Source organism: Dendropsophus ebraccatus, chromosome 12 (assembly GCF_027789765.1).
Source record: "Dendropsophus ebraccatus isolate aDenEbr1 chromosome 12, aDenEbr1.pat, whole genome shotgun sequence".
Taxonomy (NCBI): Eukaryota; Metazoa; Chordata; class Amphibia; order Anura; family Hylidae; genus Dendropsophus; species Dendropsophus ebraccatus.
Window position 1 is genome coordinate 33,237,369 of NC_091465.1, and position 17,108 is coordinate 33,254,476.

Consider the following 17,108-nt stretch of genomic DNA (forward strand, 5'->3'; position numbering starts at 1 on the left):
CCTTGATCCCGGCAAGTAACAGTACTGTACCTTAACATGTGCAGCCACCATTGCGGCCGCCATGTGTGGAAAATGAAGTGTATAAACAGCATGATTCGCACAATTCTTTTCACTTATGTGTTTAATCCATACGCTGCCTTTGACCAATACCTTTCCCCTCCCATTTTCTTTTCTCTTCCCATTCTTGTCATATTCCATCTATTTTTTGTCTTGTCCGTCAACATAGAAAATTTTTTCCAAACACTATCCACTTTAACATAGCTTATCTTATTAGAACTTGTATTAGTGCACCTTCTTAGTTTTCCTTTTACATGTTTTTACCCCCCTCGCTTTCTTTATGGTCTTTCTCTTGTCTTACCTTAGCTTGAGGAACTAATATTCTAGAGTCTCTTTTAAGAACAATGATGGCACATATTTTCCCTTTCCTTTTTTACGACCCTGAAACGTAACAATGTCCTTCTTTCCTTCTCTTCTTCTCCTTCTCCTTTACTTTTTACCATGAGAACTGTGAATCTGTGGAACAGTCTACCACAGGATCTGGTCACAGCAACCACAGTAGAGGGCTTCAAAACAGGGCTAGACAAGTTCTTAGAGCAAAATAATATAAATGCATATGTATAGAACCTATCACCCCTGCCCCTTCCCTGTATCCATCCCCTCCTTGGTTGAACTTGATGGACATGTGTCTTTTTTCAACCGTATTAACTATGTAACTATGTAACTATACGTAACCCGCTCTTTTTTTTCTCTTAGTTTCTGTTTGGAATGGTCATCATAATAGTTCTTTATTTTTAAAGATTAGATACAGGCTTATGCTTTCTTCTCCTTTGGGTAGGCATATGGAATGAATGTTAATTCCAGCACTTTATCCGATTACTCCTGTCTTGATTGGATGACCATTCCCTATTATGTTTGTTTTAGGCAACTTTTTCCACTGCTTATGTCATGTTGTATGACCATGTTACCTTGTGTTTTGTATGGATCTTCTGAATTTGAAATTAAACTATTGAATGAGAATAACTTGTATTAGTGGTCATGATTCCCCTATAAGCTTGATTGGCCACTCAGCTCGATTGTTAAAAATTTAATGAAAATCTCAGTCAGGCTATGTTTACACAATGTACGTACACAGCAGTGATTAATCCTTTACCCACATTGTGCTGAAGGCCAAGGGAATCCTGGCCGCAGTGTATACACATAGTATACACTCCGACTCGGACTCCTAGTGGCGCCGGAAAAATCTGACATGTCAGTTTTCTGCGGCTGCTATTCAATGAATAGCGGCTGCAGAAAACCCTGTCAGTGCACACAATGGAGCGTGCTCCATTGTGTGCAGCTGGGAATTCGACTGCAGTGAAGATCAACCAGCTGGTACTACAGTACCTGCCGGGATGATCTTCTCTGACACCGACCGTTTCGGTGTCTTGCGCCATGTGAACATGGCCTAAAAGTGAATGTGAAAAATATAAATAAACAAGTTATGCCTCTGAGTTTTCTGCTATCTGAACCGAATAGATATTAATTCCCCTGATGCATTATTTTTCATAATATAAGGAATAAATACTGAATAAAAAAACGGAGGGGGTGTTATTCTACAAATCACATTAAGCCATAGGGGATACCAGACAGATTGTTACAACATATAACGTAATGGAAAACAGCAACCTTTACATTTTCTTTAAAAACACCTTCAACATCTTGAAAGCACACAGATCCATGGAATGTGATCTAGTAATAATCATCCATTCCTGTTCTTCTAAACTGGTTTCCATAGCAATTCAGCTTTTCTCTCCAGCAAACACCAGCTTGTAATACAGTACTGTAATTATTTCAAGTAATTCCTGTGTAATAATATGCTGCGATATAGAACTGTACATTTCACCTTCATATTCTTCATTTGCCGGAAACCCATATAATATATCAATCCTTGCATTTAATATTAACAATTGCACTCTGCGATTTGGTTTTATATAAAGCAACAACACGGCTGTAATTATTTGCTTGTATCCTTTTATGAAAACTGACAATTTGATGCAAATTTTGGCTTTTATCATTCTGGCATCTAGAGTGACTTCAAACTGTCTGATATTTGCAGGCAATGCACAATATGCGACCCTCTAGCTATTTCAATGCTTATCTAATATTTTTTTTTTTGGAAGAGAAAGTATCATTTTAAAGACCATAGAATTGCTTGCACGCCTTAAAAAACTCACAATTCCTCCAGTTCTATGCACTACATGATAGTTTCAATTTCCAAAATAGCAAAACCAATAATACTGAAACTTAGTTTGCAAAAAAAAAAAAAAAAAGAAAAACAACGACAAAGCAAACAAAACTAACAATTGCACAAAAAACATGTCATTTAGTATAAGGATGTTATTTCATATTTTCTTCAGAGTCAAAGGAAATCTAGATTTTGGAAATGTACTGCCTAACTGCTAGATAGTATAATAAGAGTCTATAAAGTCAAGTCGAGTTGTAAAGAGCCGTAATGGAGCACCCGTAGACAAATTTGACAGAAAGATATAATACCATAATCTATAAGATGTCATATAACCAAGGCATTTTTCTTTTCTAAGCAATACTTGTGGTGGAGAATATTGCTGACATACGGCACCCCACAGTGCACTATACTGCTGAGCAAAAAGTCCCTGAGTTTGTGTAATTTGAACGAGGTAACGAAAAATAAGTTGGTTATTGGCTGAACTTCAGTTTGATTCTATACATGCACCAAGTGCTACAATGTTCCAGATATTGTCCCCAGGGGTTCCCAGTGTGTTGGTGAGTAGGGCAAAGACTGTAAATTGTCTTGATTCCCTTTCCATTCCTCATTATATTATACGTTGCCAACTTTCTATATGCACATGACATCATTGCTATATGATATAATAAGGTAATTTAGGGTAATTTAGGGGTCAGTGATGATATCACTGGTTATAAAGTGCATAAGCTATTAACCCCTGGTGACCTGGTGCAGGCTTAGACTGAACTAGAATGGACCACCTGAAGAACTCATCTTGCTACTTGCATTCTGCGTCAGAGTAGTGGGCCATCTAGTAACTATGCACTGTGAAACTATGTTATGTAGGTTGATGTGCCTACTTTTTGGCAACTTTTGCCATTCTCCCCTGCTTTCACCTCCCCATCTACACATCTATGTTGGAAACTTAATTAAAAAAGAATAGTGGCCCATCTACTACCTCCATGGATCCCTTCTGCACTTTTAGTAATCCAGATGCATTCTCCTTTCCCCATCATCCACCAGCTTCTTGTTGCAAGCATCTTTTTAACTCAAGTGTACCACAATACATTGGGTTCACAATGCATCTGCTAGTCCCACATAAAGCCTCAGTAAGGCTCTGTTAGCAGAAAAATAAGATTAATGGATCTTGGAGAAAAAAAATAAAGCTAAAAAGAGTTAACGAAATAGCAATGGCATCATGGATTATTAGACTATGACATCATGGTGCAAAAAACAGTTCTGGCGAACAGCACAGGCTAATCAAAAATAGAAGCAGTAGATAATGGTGCACGCCTCACCGGACCGGACCCCTCCGTCCAGACGATAATCCACAAGATTCAACAGGAGACAGCACTTCAAAGTGAAAAAACGTGATGCTTTTATTCACATCCTACTTCCGCAACGTTTCGGCTGGTTCTCAGCCTTTCTCAAGCGTGTCTTACACAGTGTCCAAACCACTGTTAAATGTGTTACACGGCAATTACACAGAAATTTAGAAAAACAATCAAGAAAATCATCTAGTGTACAGTGATATAATCATTCATTGCTCAAAATCAGCATATTCATAGTATTCCAAATTTCTTCATATGCATATAAACCATATTCCAAGCAGTGTTGTTCGGGCATCCCGGGCGCCATCTTGGAAAAGGGAAAACATACAGGTTGTTCATCTAATGCTGAATTCATGTGAAAAAAACCATTATCGGTACAAATAAACTAACGTGGGATGGAAGGAGGAAGTCCACATATTATAAATCAATAGGTTATTGGGTGGATATAAACACTAAGGGGCCAACCATAAAGCCCAACATACATCGGGGGATTAGCACCTCTGGAGGTCAATGTCGGGAACTGCGTCCCAATTGTTATAAAAAGTTAAAGGGGATAGCACCCCCACAAGTGAACAGTGGGAACTGCGTCCCAATCAATCGGATGCACTTACTAGGAGGCAGTGGCTGGCATCCTCACGTCTCGGGCGGTCCCCACATTCGCATGTCAGGAAACCACCTCTGATCGCAGCATCCTGTAAAAGGGGAACTCCGCACAGGGCAGAGTCCCCCAGCAAGATGACGTGTCAAATCCGCCTCCGAATTATGTAATGTGCACCAAAAACAGACTACGCTGCATGTAGAAATAATTGTAGGGGTTAAGTTACTAAAGTTGTGGTGTCGGCTAGTCCACCATAGAGACTATATTCCTCCAATAACCATTCACATATTTCCAGAAAAAGACCAGCAACTGAAAAAAACCTTGTAACCATCCAACCATGTTTATTGGTGGCTTAAAAACAGCAAAATATAAAGACAGGGAACCCAGGATATATACAGAAAAAAGAGGAAAAAGCAAGTGATTATGATATTCATAGCCATGTCGAATTCAGGATCATGTAGGTCGTATCCATGTTCATGAGTTCATGAGGTCTTGTTCAAACATTTTCTATAAAATAGAACAGAAAAGAGAAAGGGTTGAGTATTGACAATAAATTATAACAGTCAAATAATGACACTGTGTAGATATACCCAACCAGTCACCTTAAGAGGGAACTGTGGTGATGCAAGACATTTCCAAACCCTGGCACATGACACAGCCCAAGAGTACGTGGTACAAGATCTTATAGTCTAAAATCTAGATTCAGACCTCTTGGTGCTACACTATCCAGCTCGTAGATCCACTTAAGTTCTCTCCTTTTAAGTGTAGCCTCCCTATCACCACCCCGTCTGTTGCGTGCGACCCTGTCGATAATGGCAAACCTGAGTTCATTAGGTTGGTGGCGGGCCTCCAAAAAATGTCTGGAGACCGGCAAATCCATGCGTCCTGTTCGGATCGTGGATCTATGTTTGTTAATCCTAGCCTTACACTGCATGGTTGTTTCCCCCACGTACAATAACCCGCATGGGCATGTCAGTACATATATCACAAAGTCTGTTGCACATGTGAGATGTTCATGTATTCTGTATGTTTTGTGTGTTTTCGGGTGTTCAAAATAGGAACCCTTAAGTAAAAGTGAACAATTCCTACACCCCAGACATGGGAAGAACCCACCCCTGGGTTTACTAATGTGCGTTTGTGTGGTGGGGTTACTGGGACCTGCGCTGGTCTCACGCAGGCTTGCGGGATGACGTAATAGGATGGCGCATGTGCAGTGGCGTTCCACAGGTAGCGTTTGCTATACACTAATACGCCATGACACAGGAGCATGTGGGTAGAGTATCTGATTGTTTTATTTGTTTTATCTGTATATACATTATTTGTATAAGACATATTGGACACTAGAAGGGTCAGTAGTTGCCCGATTATAATATACACTATACGTCACTTCCTAACCTAATACTATGAATATGCTGATTTTGATCAATGAATGATTATATCACTGTACACTAGATGATTTTCTTGATTGTTTTTCTAATTTGCTGTGTAATTGCCATGTAACACATTTAAGAGTGGTTTGGACACTGTGTAAGACACGCTTGAGAAAGGCTGAGAACCAGCCGAAACGTTGCGGAAGTAGGATGTAAATAAAAGTATTACATCATGGTGATCACATGAACATTGCTACTTTGCCTATTCAATTAGTAAAAGTATGTGTTTATGTGCATGAGCGCCACTTTTCTCTATGCCTTTTTTTAAAGCAGTGTTGCCTTAGGGTCTACAGATCACAAGTGTCCAATGGTCACATTGCAAACCACCATGTAACATCAACAGGAATGCAGTATGCAGCAATGCCCATTTAGCATTAAATGCTGCCTTCTTTTGGCCCTCGGACTTTTTGGCCCTATGGATTCTGTGACGGAGCACCCTAATTCTACGACTGAGTGAATGTGTGGACCAGCCATCGAAACTCCCATTAACATCATTCATATTCACTCTTTACTAAGATGGCAAGCACTGGGCAACAACAGTGCTCGGAGTATAACTGGTGGGGTTGCTGAGTACTTTCGGGGTAATTTACGGGGGTGCTACTCTCTGAAACACAGAAGTTCATGCAGTGTATACACAATGGGGGAGATTTATCAAAGGGTGTAAAATTTAGACTGGTGCAAACTGCCCACAGCAACCAATCACAGCTCAGCTTCCAGCTCTGGTGAAAGAAAGTAGGAGCTGTGATTGGTTGCTATGGCAAGCCTGCACCAGTCTAAATTTTACACCATTTGATAAATCTCCCCCAATGTATACACAATGAATGATGTTGGCAGGAGTTCCGGCCTGGTCCGCAATTTACAGTACATACGGACCATATATTGTGGTTGTGACAATCCCCCCTGTTTAAGTCTATGAGAGAAGACACTGATTGTTATCTAAATGAGCCTTTCGATTTCCGGTTCCGGCGCCATGTGAGGAGGACGCGTCTGAGCCTCGCTCCGTCCTCGCAGCCCTGGAGAGTACAGCCCGCACACCCGCAAGCCGCCGCACCTACTCTCATTTGGTCCCCCCTACACCTTACCGGCAGATGGACCGATACCTGCACAAAAAGGGCAAGCAGCCGATGCCCAGGGGCCGTGGAAAGACGCTGAGGACGGTGGGGGAGCCGCCAACATGGCGTCGTCTCCTTCATCATGTAGAGTGGCTTCACCTGACAGGTCAGAGAGGGAGTCTTCGGGAGGTGAGGAGGAGGGAGAACCCTGCAACATAGATTATGCGCTCCTGGCAGCCGAGGTGGCAAAACACATAGTGCCCGGCCTACAAGAATCGGGCACGGCTGCAGTGAAGAGCTTAATGAGGCAGCTGCAGAAAGACATAGCGGCTCATGGCCTGCGACTGTCCGCCATAGAGGAGCGAGTGCGGGTTATTGAGGAGGACTGCGACAAAGTTCCTGCTAGATTACAGGCTGCGGAGCAGGACAATAAGCGCTTGTGGGAGAAGGTGGAAGACCTCGAAAACAGGTCCAGGAGAAATAATCTCCGAATTATAGGAGTCCCTGAATCCTTTAAACAGCGCAAGCTCGTGCAACTCTGTGAACAGACTTTACCCACCATGCTGGGTTTAACTCACACGTGCAAGGTTGACCGGGCTCACAGATTGGGCCCAGATCTCTGCGCAGGGCAAGATAGAGGAGTCCCAGTTAGACTACAACAGAGAGAACGCCCGAGACAAACCATTGTAAAATACTTGGATTTCACAGATAAGGTGGCCATCCAGAGAGCGGTCAGGAACAGGAGAGAGCCCTTGGAGTTGGAAGGCCACAGAGTATTGATTTTTGGGGATTTTTCCGCGGAGGTCACGAGACGGCGCAGGCTCTTCTCCCCCATATGTACTTCCTTGTTCAACAAGCAAACTCGCTTTGCACTGCTTTACCCTGCCATCCTCAAGATATTTCATCCAGACGGCTCCTTCTCCACGTTCTCGTCCCAAGAGGAGGCTTTGGTGTTTTTGAATGGGAGTTTGGAAAACAATACTTCCTGGCCTTCTCCAGTCCAGCGCAGCCGCACCATGTCGTCCTCATCTAGGAAGCGCCTTTCTGCACGGCTCGAGGATGAGTTTTCTCTGGAATGCCCAACGGCCATGAGACAGCGAGACCCATCTCCGAAATATCAGAGACCCCATCGCTCCCCGAGATCAGCGAACTGAGACGCCCCTTGTGATGGTTGTGGTAACTTGTGTATCCAGATGCCGCCGTTGAGGCCTTACCAGGGAGACCACTAGGAGGTTTCCCTTCCCTGTGTAAGGGGTGCAGGTGGATGGCGACAAACTCACTCTGACAGCTGAGTAATGTTGGGGTAACTTTACTGTAGATAATTCAGCAGATACAACCAATTATTTAACTTGTATGACAGGTAGATTCTTACTGAACAGGAACACTGTCTCTTTATAAAGCTAGGTAAGTAGCAGGGAGGATATCACTTCAGTCTATGTGGTGTAGCACAACTATATACAGTCTCTCAGGGGGCCCCACTTCCTGACTCTGCTGGTAACAATGGGCTCCCCTGCAGCACCAGCTCTGTCTCCCCTGAGCAGTACCTTCCTCCTTGCTGCAGTGATGAGGCTGGCTGGACACTCCTGTGTCAGTGTCTCTTTGTCCCAGGTGCTCTGCACTCCACTTGCTAGCACTGGGCTGTGTTGCTCTCTTCCTTCACTGCTGCACACTGCTCTGTCTGCTGTAGCTCTTATGGACCTGGCTGAGCTGTCCTGCTTTCTGTGGATCACCTTGTCACACCTCTCTTTAGCTCTGGCACAGGTCACTGCCCTTGACCTCCAGCACTGGAATCTTCTCTCTCTACAGGAACTGGGTGGGTCACACTTCCTGAGTCTCTGGCTTTTCCTTCCCCAGTTACCTCTGTTACTCCTAGCTGGGAACTGACTCCCTCTGCTGGACGGAGGTGATAACATCCAACCTCTATGCTCTAATACTGCAGCAGAACCTTCTGGAATTACACCTGTACATCACTCTTGGACAGTGCTGTTTTGCTCCACTTCCTGACTTAGTCAGGGTATTTCTGGACAGCATGTACCAAGCCTGGTAGTCTACAGCATTACTTGAGCTGAATAACAGATGGGAGAATTGTTCGCCCTGGTCAAATTGACTTTTCCCCTTCCTCTCCCCTTCCCTACTTTCCTCCTGCTATTTCTTTCTCCCCCTCCCCTCCACTCTGTACTCCTCCCCCCCCGCTCTGCTCCTCTTATCCCCTTTACTCCACCCTACCCATCTTTTCCCTTTCCCCCCCTTGCCTCTTTACATTCCCCCCCTTCGGCTCCTTTCTTAGCCCTACCAGCTCCTCCCCCTTCCCTCTCTTCCCCTCCCCTCTATTCCCACCCTTCGTCTCCTTCTTCTGATCTCCGACCACCCCCCCCCTCCTCTGATCTTTATTCCTCCTTCCTCCCTTCCCCCCTTTTTCCACTGCCTCCACATGTAGCCCTTGTTTTTGTCCGGCTGCGAGGATAGGCTAGGCTTCTGATACCATTAGATTCTAATACTTCTCACATGGGAAGAAGTGAGGTCCTTAGACCAATTATTGCTCCCTTTGGGAGGCTCTCAGAAAGGGTCTTCTTGTGATGTTTTCTATGCTAGTTTTTTGTTGTGTTTAGTTTAGTTGTTGGGAATGGGAGGGGGAGGGGGAGGGGTGGGGGGGCATGCTCACAGTCCTTCACATCCAGCGCACCGGGCGCCCTTATGGTGTATCTCATGGTCTGGTTAAAATGGTACACATCATCACGTGGAACGTGAAGGGGCTCAAATCCCCTCATAAGAGGAACATGGTCCTGAGACACCTTAGGAAACTCTCTCTTGACGTGGCGTTCCTCCAAGAGACACACCTCTCAGGAAGAGTTTTTTAGGCTCAAGAAGTTCTGGGTGGGGGCGGTTTATGGGTCGCCAGCAATAAATAATAAGGCAGGGGTTATTACCTTAGTACATAAGATGTGAAATCATGAGTTACTATCTACGTGGGAGGATTCAGAAGGCAGAATATGCACTTTAAATCTTAAAACAACGGCTGAGGAACTCTTCTTGGTTAATGTTTATGCACCAAACGATGACAACAAGGTGTTCTTCTCTGCTCTGTCCACCAGGTTACTCGCAGACACAGTACCCCACAAAATAATAGGGGGAAACTTTAATGCGGTGATGTCACATCAGGAGGATAGATGGTCAGGAAGGGACGGGCCTGCTGTTCCTAGAAGTAGGGATAAAACTCTCTCAACATGGGCCCTGTCCTTGGGCGCAGTTGACTTGTGGAGATGGAATAATCCTGAATTGGGAATGGGAATTTTCTCATTATTCCCATCCTCACGACTCTCCTTCTCTACTAACTCGTATTGATAAAGTTCAAATTGAAGATATGATAATCTCTGATCATTCCCCGGTTTCTTTAGAGCTTTATGATGTACTTCCACGGGGGTCTGACTTCTTGTGGAGGTTTCCTGTTGGACTGGCTAGAGACGAAAACTTCAGAGCACTCCTAAAAGGTTGGTGGTATGATTATGCTGCAAATAACTCTGAGCACACACATACACCCCAGTTATACTGGGATGCCGCGGGTCATGGCATATGTAGCTCCTTAAAGAAGACGTCCCTCTCACACATTAAGTCTCATAGCGAGGCCCTTAGGGCAGCATACACCACCTTTGTTGCTTCACCTTCTCTGGACACTAAATCCAAATGGCAGGCAGCTAAGGTGGCGTATGAACAATGGGTGGAGAAAAAGGAAAACATATACCGCAGCCACTATGAAGCCTTACTGTTCAGACATGGTAACAAGTCAGGGAGACTGTTGGCCAAGTTGGCCAAGGGTCCCTTTGCCCAGCACCACATTCAGGCACTTCGAGATAAGGCGGGTAATACACGCACACACCCTGCAGAGATCAATGGGGTACTGAAAGATTTTTTCCAACAACTATATTCTGACACCCCTGACTCCTCTACTCCTAGGTGGGATTGGCTTAGTGGGGTGGATCTGCCCATCCTCACTGATGAGGAGAGGAGCAGCTTGAACAGGTCAGTTAAACTTGAGGAAATAACGAAGGTGATAAAAGACCTAAAGCCTAATAAGGCGCCGGGCCCTGACGGGTTTACTGGGGACTTTTTTAAATTACTATCTGAAGAAATTGGCCCCACACTGCTATCTCTGTACAACTCCTACTTGGACGGCAAACCTGTTTCTGCAGAGATGAATACCGCTGTCATCAAAGTTCTCCCCAAAGAGGGGAAAGACCTCACTTCACCTGGAGGTTATAGACCAATTTCCTTGATCAATATAGATCTCAAAATCATATCCAAAATTATGGCGGACAGATTAGCAGTGGTTTTACCCCGACTCATCTCTCCGAATCAGGTGGGGTTAGTACAGGGAAGGTGAGCCGTGACTAACCTGAGGAAGGTGATAGCTGTACTGGATGAGGTACATCTGAGGCCTGACCTGCACCCCTCCCCAGGGGCGTAGCTAAAATGTCATGGGCCCTGGTGCAAAACTTCAATTTGGGGCCCCCCCTTGACCGGTGACGCCATACCACTCCAAACCTCACGCCACGCTGCCATTGCATAATACTACTGCACTGTTACTGCATAAAATCTACTATATAACATTCTCCTTCAGCAGTGACAGCTGGATTCTGCAGATTTTTTAATTGATACATTCAGTAACTCACAGGGGGCGTTGTCTCTTCTTGTGACCTTTTTGCAAGTCGGAGTTCTTCACTCTTCCTTTTCTTCTCCTTCTTGCCCGGCCATCATAAAAACGTCTTCAGCCATGACTCGTCTCCACAGGATCTGGCAGAAAAACATTTTAGGCTCCTCGCCACAACATTGTCCTCATCTCTACAATAACTCTCCATGTGTACTGCGTCACACAGTATCAGTGCCCCTCTGTGCCCTCATGTAAGTAATTATGCTTAATATGTCCCTCCAAATAATAGACAAGCCCCTTATGTGCTCCCATATAGTTTGTAGGTCCCCTCTGTGCATCCCCCTGTAAGTAGTCCCCTGGTAGTTGCTTCCCCCGCCCCCACAGTAAATTGGTATGCTCCATGTAGGCAGTTCCTCCCCTCCTAAAGGGGTAATCGTGCCCCCATGTCTCATGACCCCTGGCTGTAAGACCCCTCTCCCCAACCATGCTAATCTGGTGGATATTTCCCCTCATGTAGGTAAAAAAAATACATACTCACCAGGCTCTGCAGTCCTCAGGCATTCCTTCTTCCTCCCTAGTGAGCTGAAGGTGTGCCACGCGTGGCATCGGTAGGCAGAGCATCCACTCTATGACCACGAACTAAGGGTATGGGCCCGGCAGAGGATGGCACTAGCACACAGACAGACAGCCCACCACAGACATATGCACACAGCACAGACCCACCCCACACACAGAACACAGCACACAAGCCCACCACACACCCAGGACACATCACACAAGCCCACCACACACCCAGGACACATCACACAAGCCCACCACACACCCAGGACACATCACACAAGCCCACCACACACCCAGGACACATCACACAAGCCCACCACACACCCAGGACACATCACACAAGCCCACCACACACCCAGGACACATCACACAAGCCCACCACACACCCAGGACACATCACACAAGCCCACCACACACCCAGGACACAGCACACAAGCCCACCACACACCCAGGACACATCACACAAGCCCACCACACACCCAGGACACATCACACAAGCCCACCCCACACACAGGACACAGCACACAAGCCCACCACACACCCAGGACACAGCACACAAGCCCACCACACACCCAGGACACAGCACAGACCCACCCCACACACAGAACACAGCACACAAGCCCACCACACACCCAGGACACAGCACACAAGCCCACCACACACACAGGACACAGCACAGGCTTACCACACACAGCACTATACACACAGAACTCACAGAACGGCACCACAGAGACAGAGTGGCACGACGTGAACGGGCAGGACACAGACTTCACTTGGCTCCGGTGACCGGCCAGTAGTTGCCATCAGTCACTGGTTAGCCCCGCCCCCGTCACGGTAAGCCCTGCCCCCTGCGCCCACCGCGGCGCTAACTACACAGGGCCAGAGGAGGAGAGACACCATGGACAACTGGAAATATGGTAAGAGACTGACCCATTATACTTACCATACTTCCTGTTGTCCATGGCGTCTCTCCTCCTCTGGCCCTGTGTACTCTGCTGGATAGTTAGCCCCGAGGTGGGCGCCGGGGGCGGGGCTTACCGCGATGGGGGCGGGGCTTACCCGGGACTGATGGCAATTATGTGTGTGGGCAGAGAACGGGTGGGGTGCGGACCAAGGACGCATAGACGCCGGCGGGACGCCGGCTGTAACTGCTTGCATCCATGGCTCTGTGTGACCCATGAATGCAAGCAGCTTCGAGGACACAGCAAGGTGGAATAGGGGGCCCAGCTGGGCCCCCCTGGCTGGCGGGCCGGGTCGCAACTGCGACCGTTGTGACCCCTGTAGCTACACCACTGCCCCTCCCCAGTCATACTGTCTATAGATGCCGAAAAATCGTTTGACAGTGTGTGGTGGGAGTGGGTGTGGGATGTTAGGGGCGCAATGGGGTTCTCGGGGTCCTTCCTGAACTACGTACACTCTCTATACACTCTTTCACAGGCTAGGGTGGGGACAACGGGGTTCCTTTCATTACCTTTCTCCCCGACCAAAGGAACCAGACAGGGATGCCTTCTCTCGCCCCTATTATTTAATATAGCTTTGGAGCCTCTTTCAAGGGTATTAGCTCGCCAGGATACCGCCGAAGGGATTCGGCTGGGGGGCATCCCTGTCAATACAGCGTTATTTGCAGATGATCTATTGATCTTCCTGGCCAGTCCGACTAGAGACCTGCTGCGAGTATTAGAGTGCTTGCTGGATTTTAGCATCCGCTCAGGATTTTGGAATAACATTGCCAAAAGTGTATTGTTATAACTGAGGGCTTCCTCCTCCAGACTAACGCAACAATCTTTGGGCACAGAGGTTTATATCTCTAGAACTAATAAGAGTTATCTGGGCATCCTGGTGGGCACTAGTCCGGGTACGTTGTATGGGCTTAATTTCCCCCCTCTCATCCAGTCGATTCTGTCCTCTTTAGACCGTTGGAAAAAACTTCCCTTACTTTTAATGGCCAGGTGCCATCTTATCAAGATGTTAGCCTTCTCTCGCTTACTCTACCCAATGCAAACTATTCCAATACTGCTGACACATGACGACGTCCGTAGGTTGACGTCTGCTTTTACACGATTTATATGGGGGGGAAGCGTCCCCGCATAGCCTTGAAGAAACTACAATTGTTCAGGGATCAGGGGGGTTTAAACCTTCCCAACATACACCACTACAATCTGGCATGTCTCTTACGACATGGAGTCGACTGGATGAGGGGGGTAGGGCCCTATTCTAATGTGCGCCTGGAACAGGCGATGGCAGAACCGTGGCCACTCCAAGCAGTTCTCTACACGAAATTTCCTGCTCATGTAAAGAAAAGTGTACTTCTTAGAGATACCCTGGTAACATGGAAAGCTAGTCTCAAGGATCTTGGTTTGCCCTATTGTATTGGCAGACGTATGCCCCTATGGCCACACCCCGAACTTCACCCAGAGATCAAAAGCAGGTTATACCATGAATGGAAAGAGAAGGGTATTTTGCTAGTTGAACATGTATTGCATGACACGGACCATAGATATCTCACCTTTGATGAGCTCAGAGCCAAATATTCCCTGGGTCCAGGACACTTCTTGGTGTACACTCAACTCATGGCCTTTTTGAAGCTAAGGGGGCTTTCACCTTTATATCAACCGTCATTTTTGGATGACCTCCAGCGGGTGGAGAGCCTCATTCACTCTCTTCCATACCTATCGTGGTCAGTGAGGAGGCAGATCTTGTTGAGTTCAGCTCCACGGGTGTTCGCACCGTCTTGTTTGTTTGGTTGGTTATTTTCTGGCCTGTTATGTTCGCATCTTCTTTGCACGCAACTTCTCTGTCTTCACATTTTATGATATGCGAATCAATGATGTTTTGCTGTTCTAAGATAAACCTTTACTGCTCTTCTTGTCGGGAGACTGTCTCCCTTCTCAGTGTTGATATCTGTATAAAATTGTAAAATAAAAATAAATATATAAATGAGCCTTTCAATCTACCATAAAATTAATTTATGGGCTGAAATTTTCGCAATTTTTGGGGGTTTTCATTTTTACATAATGTACTTTATGGTAAAACTATAAACAGTCAGGCCATGTGCACACTCAGTATAACACCGGCAGATCTGTGACCTGGCAGTATCACAGAGACGGAAAAGAACACGCTGTGCGTGGACTTGTGCGGGCTTCTTTCCCTGATCTATCGTGGTCTAAACACCAACCAATCAAAACTTTTAACATATCTGATGCAACAATAAATCGGAAGGTCCAACAACACTTTGGAACTAAGTTCAGAAATCTGACTGGAGATAGTGCTGATGCAAGCTGGAAGGTCAGTTATTCCAGGACTGACTAATGTAACAAATGGTGACTGCCACAGCATCCAAATCTGTTATTATAACTTAGCAATGTTTCGACCCATAGGGTCTTTTCTGAACGGTTGGAACGTTGCTGTGTTTTTCACAGTTATGGAATGAAAGTCAAAGATTTTTGATAAACCTGGATGCTGTTGGACTCCACTATTTATTTCTCTTTCGCATGTCAAAGGCTTTTCAGGTACTCTGGCAGAGGTAGTGGTCCTGCTGTTGGGTTGTTGCCCTCCTACTGCCTCCTCCACGTCTCCTGGTGTACAGGCCTGTCTCCTGGTAGCACCTCCAGCCTCTGGACACTATGCTGACAGACACAGCAAACGTTCTTGACACAGCTCGCATTGATGTGCCATCCTGGATGAGCTGCACTACCTGAGCCACTTGTGTTGGTTGTAGAGTCCGTCTCATGCTACCACGAGTGTAAAAGCACCACCAACATTGAAAATTGACTAAACATTAGCCAGAAAGCATAGGTACTGAGACCACTGCTTTGTTGCATGTGTCTTGCTAATTGTCAACAATTTCCACCTGTTGTCTATACCATTTACACAACAGCAAGTAAAATTGATTGCCAGTGTTGCTTCCTAAGTGGAAAGTTTGATTTCACAGAAGATCTATTTACTTGGAGTTATATTGTGTTGTTTAAGTGTTCCCTTTATTTTTATTTTTTGAGCAGTGTATGATGTTTATTTTGTCTGGGGCTACATGATTTGTCCAGAGCCCCGCATGTAGCATAAACCAGAAAACCAGAAACAGACCAGGATTAAAAAGAGAAGCAAGAAGCAGATGGTAGATGCAAAAACAGTATGCAAACGTATTCATCATTGGTCTGTAAGTAAGAATCAACCTCACTTCTATCAGCTCCCAAAGGAGCTGATTTATTTGCATCTGTGATTAAATTCCTTATAGAGCTGTTTATCAAGTGTTTAATGTGCAAGTTTGACTCTATATGCATGATAAGACAATGTATTTCTGTCTCCCTTTTTGTGTGACTTTAGAATTAACCACTTAATACCTGCTGATTTAAAGAGCTAAATAAAAAAATCTAAATGATCATTGCCACTTTACCTGCCATAGTAGTCACACACTAGCTTTAAAATAGTTATCTGGGGACAAAAAAAAGTTTATATCTGGCTATGGTTGCAATGAGGAAGAAGAAGGAAGAAGAAAGAAGAAGAGGAAAGACTAACTTAGGTACCTTGTGACTCCCGCTGTATCGTCTTCCGGTTGATGGCTTGCCACTCTTCTTTCTACTTTTGAGAAAGGCTCAATCTCAAGAAGAAGAAAGCAGAAAGAAGAAGAAAGTAGAAGAAGAAGACCACTAACTTGGGTAACTTGTAATGTCTTCTGGTCGGTGGCTTGTCACTCTTCTTTCTACTTTTGAGACAGACTTAATCTCATCACTGACAACCTATTCAGAAAATCACTGACCATTGCCATGTCCTGTCTCAGTCAGTGATTGGCTGAGTGCGCTGTCTCAGAAGTGGGAAGTGACAAGAAGGGGTCTGGAAGATTTTACAGCAGGTACTGCAGGGGACCCAAGTTCTCTTCTTTTTTTTTTTGCTGTGGGTAAAATATAAAACTATTAGCTATATTTGGTTCATAAATAGCATGGTATAAGTACGCTAAGACATGCAGTAGATCAGATTTACTGTAGATCTAAATAACTTTTTTACCCTTAAAGAAGATGTACCACCCGGTACATCCTCTTTAACCTGAAGCCACGAATCGATCGGCGCCAGCACGGGGAAGCCGGAGCCGTGGTCCATTTTTCTGACCGCCGCCCGGTTCCCGTGAACGGCGCCGTTCGATCCAGCGGTACTGTCCAGTGTTGATACACTGGAGGCCAGCTGGGCCGCCCCCAGTGGGAGGGAATTCCCTCCCCTGTATGACGGGGCTCGCTTAGAATGAATGGAGCCGCATCATA